The sequence below is a fragment of the Delphinus delphis genome, chromosome 2, assembly GCF_949987515.2.
Source record: "Delphinus delphis chromosome 2, mDelDel1.2, whole genome shotgun sequence".
NCBI lineage: Eukaryota > Metazoa > Chordata > Mammalia > Artiodactyla > Delphinidae > Delphinus > Delphinus delphis.
In genome coordinates this window covers 88,693,677-88,697,841 of record NC_082684.1, presented here as the reverse complement: position 1 = coordinate 88,697,841, position 4,165 = coordinate 88,693,677, and the positions used below count along the sequence as shown (strand labels likewise).

The 4,165-nt window shown below is 40.9% G+C and overlaps 1 pseudogene; it reads left to right on the top strand.

The window, feature by feature from the left end:
- The first annotated feature begins 264 nt into the window (after positions 1 to 264).
- LOC132418506 (large ribosomal subunit protein uL3m pseudogene) lies at positions 265 to 1,264 on the top strand (annotated as a pseudogene).
- Positions 1,265 to 4,165: the final 2,901 nt, after the last annotated feature.

The following is a 4,165-nucleotide window of genomic DNA, read 5'->3' as shown; positions in this document are numbered from 1 at the left end:
GCAAATACTGCATGATTCCACTGATATCAGGTATCTAAAATAGTCAAATTCATATAATCAGAGTGGAGTGGTGAGGGGTTGGGGGTGAGGGAAATGGGGAGTTACAACAGGCAGAAAGTTTCCGTTAAGCAAGAGGAGTAAGTTCTAATTCACAGGTTGTTGGATGAATGGCTCCCAGATATCTGACTCACATCAGGGAAGCCCTGAAAACAGAGTGGTAGGGCGCCCGGAAGTGTCTCAGGAGGACCCCTTCCCAGCCACAGAATGCCTGGTTGGAGGCTGCTGACACAAACCAATGCCCAGGTACTGGCCTGAGGCACGGGCAGCCTGGCTGCTGCTCGGGGCTTGGGGAAGGGAAGAAACATCTGGCTTCTGCTTAGAAGGCTCCACAGCAAGAGCTGTACTTGCTAGGACAAGCACCTTTGCAAAGAAAATGTCCCATTTGTTAAGCAGTTGATCTCTGATAAAAATAAAGCCCAATTAGTAAGTAAACTGCGTCCTCTGAAAGATGAACCATGGCCTTTATATCCTTGGGAACCAGGTTTCTCTAAAGTTGGCCTTATCACACTGAAGCTGGGCATGATGCCTTTATGGACCAAGGACGGTCAAAAGCATATGGTCACATTACTTAAGATACAAGACTATCACATCCTAAAATATACTCCAAAGGAAAACCAGAATGGGGAAATGGCAGCCCTAACTGTAGGAGGAAAAACTGTAACACATGTCTATAGCTCTGCATCTCTATTGGAAATTTACTGAGAACTTGGATTGCTGCCAGTATGGAAAGTTAAAACCTTTCATGTAACAGACAACGCTGTCATTAAACCAGGCACTCCTCCTTACGCTGCTCATTTTCTCCCAGACAGTATATGAATGTCACAACAAAAATGATATTGGTAAAGGTTTTCAAGGCATCATGACAACATGGGGATTGAAAGGCCAGCCTCCTACTCATGGTCAAACAAAAATCCACAGGAGACTTAGAACAATTTCAACCCGTGATGTTGCCAGAGTCTGGCCTGGAACTAAAATGCCTGGACAAATGGGAAGCACAGATAGCACAGCATATGGACTGCAAGTGTGGATACAAAGCCCAAATAAGCTATGTAAATGGCTCTGTACTTGGACATAAAAATTGCTCAGAGATTCTAAACTGCCTGCATATAAGGATTCCTATTAAAATGTATTATTATTCCCTATATATTTTCCTAATGGAGAAGAAGAGGAACAACCAGACCATTTATATGATAAAAACATGTAACAACACAGTATGTAACCCTATTACATACAGTCTAACCTCACTGGACATGACAGAACCTCACATGTTCTTTGAGTTTTGATGAGCCAGAACAATAAGATAGCCAGGATTTATATTCTCTTTTCTCAACCACAGCAATACCATACTTGTTATCTTTGTCAAAGGCATAAATATTCACTGGTTCTCCAACTGAATTTTGTTAGAAAAATTACTACTTAAACAAATTACTACTTAAAAAATTACTGCTTCAACAAAAATTACTACTTAAGTAGACAGGATATGCCAAATTTAGATGGATTGGCAGTTTGCATATTAGCAAAATCTTTGTAATTTGAAGGATTTATTCTCTTTTACTGCATAATTCCCAAGTTGTCTTAAAGTGTTCATAAATATAACCTCTTTTAGTTAAAAGGAAAATGAGGGAGTAGCCAGGATGGTAGAGTAGGAAAACCCTGAGCCAGCCCCCTCTCATGGGCACACCGCAATTACAACTACTTACAGAGAAACTATCGATGAGAAAGACCTGAAGACTAGCAGAAATAATCTCCTACAACTAAAGATATAAAGAAGGAACCACAATGAGAGGGTAGGAGGGGCAGAGACGTGGTGTAGCCAGGACTCATACCCCGGGGGTGGGTGACCCACAAATAATTACAATTGCAGAGGCTCTCCCCAAGGAAAACGAGGTCTGAGCCCCACATCAGGCTCCCCAGCCCAGGGGTTCTACACCAGGAAGATGAGTCGCCAAAACGTTTTGACTTTGAAGGGCAGTGGGGCTTACTTTCTGGAGACCCAGAGGGCTGTGGGAAACAGAGTCCACTCTTAACAGGCAGAGACAGAATCTCACACACACTGGGTCTCAGGACAGAAGCGGTAATTTAAAAGGAGCCTGGGTCAGACCCACCTACTGATCTAGGAGAGCCTCCTGGAGAAGCAGGAGGCAACTGGAGCTCACCCTGGGGACACAGACACTGGCAGCGTCCATTTTGGAGAATCATCTACCAAAAGGACATTGGTGCTAGCAAGTGCCACTTTGGAGTCCTCCCTCTAGCTTGTTAGCACCAGGACTGGACCCACCCACCAGCCTGTTGGCACCAGTACTGGGATGCCTCAGGCCAAGCAGCTAGCCAGGCAGGGATTCAGCCCCAACCATGCAGTGGAATACTACTCAGCCATAAAAAAGAATGAAATCTTGCCATTTGCAACAATGTGGATGGACCTAGAAGGTATTATGCTCAGTGAAACAAGTCAGACAGGAGAAAGACAAATACTGTATGATTTCACTTATATGTGGAATCTAAAAAATAAAACAAATGAACAAACATGGTAAAACAGAAACAGAGTTATAGATACAGAGAACAAAAGGGTGGTTGCCAGAGGGGAGGGGGTGGGCGGAGGATAGAAATAGGTGAGGAAGATTAAGAGGTACAAACTCCTAGATGCAAAATAAATGAATCACGGTATGAAATGTACAGTGTGGGGAATACATTCAATAATTATGTAATATCTTTGTATGGTGACAGATGGTAACTAGACTTATTGTAGTGATAATTTTGAAATGTACAGCAATATACAATCACTACGTTGTGTAACAGGACCTAACATAATGCTGTAGGTCAATTATACTTCAAAAACAAACTCATGAAAAAAGAGATCAGATTTGTGGTTCCCAGAGGTGGGGGTGGGAGGAGGGGGAACTGGATGAAGGCAGTCAAAAGGTACAAACTTCCAGTTACAAGATAAATAAGTACTAGGGATGAAATGTACAACATGATAAATATCCTCACCCTCATACCTAACACAGTGCTGTGACACTTGGCTATTCCATAGCAAAAAAGAAAAGGGACACACTCAGAATCACTTTAGCTTTGAACCTGCAGAACGTTCCATACATTCATATTCAATGCATGCTCCTTGAAAAAACAAACAGTATAACAACATTGTAAATCAACTATACTCCAATATAAAATAAAAAAATTGTAAAACAGTATATAAAAGTGTAGAATATTTAAAAAGTCTTTTCTCTCCTCCCCACTTTGCCATGTATCCCCATACTTTGCTATCACTTTGATATATATCCTCCCAGCTTGGTGTGCAGGTACACTCCCATGCATATGGACACACACAATATTCGGAATAAATGATGTTATCCTAACCACACCATTCTGCAGTTTGTTTTTCTTACTTAAAATTTGTATAGATGGACCTTGGTTTTTCTACTGGCTGCCTAGTATTACGTATGACTAAACAATCTCTCACTGATGGGATACTTTTTATTTTATTTCATTTCTTTTTCCTATTTTTAAAATTTTTATTTAAAAGTAATACTCACCTTTAAGTCTTTAATCCATTTGGAGTTTATTTTTGTGTATGGTGTTAGGGAGTGTTCTAATTTCATTCTTTTACATGTAGCTGTCCAGTTTTCCCAGCACCACTTATTGAAGAGGCTGTCTTTTCTCCATTGTATGTTCTTGCCTCCTTTGTCGTAAATTAGGCGCCCATATGTGCGTGGGTTTATCTCTGGGCATTCTATCCTGTACCATTGATCTATATTTCTGTTTTTGTACCAGTACCATACTGTATTGATTACTGTAGCTTTGTGGTATAGTTTGAAGTTGGGGAGCCTGATTCCTCCAGCTCTATTTTTCTTTCTCAAGATTGCTTTGGGTATTCAGGGTCTTTTGTGTTTCCATACGAATTGTAAAATTTTTGTTCTAATTCTGTGAAGAATGCCATTGGTAGTTTGATAGGGATTGCATTGAATCTGTAGATTGCTTTGGGTAGTATAGTCACTTTCACAATATTGATTCTTCCAATCCAACAGGGAGGGGATATGGGGACATATGTACGCATATGGCTGATTCACTTTGTTGTACAACAGAAACTACACACAGTATTGTGAAG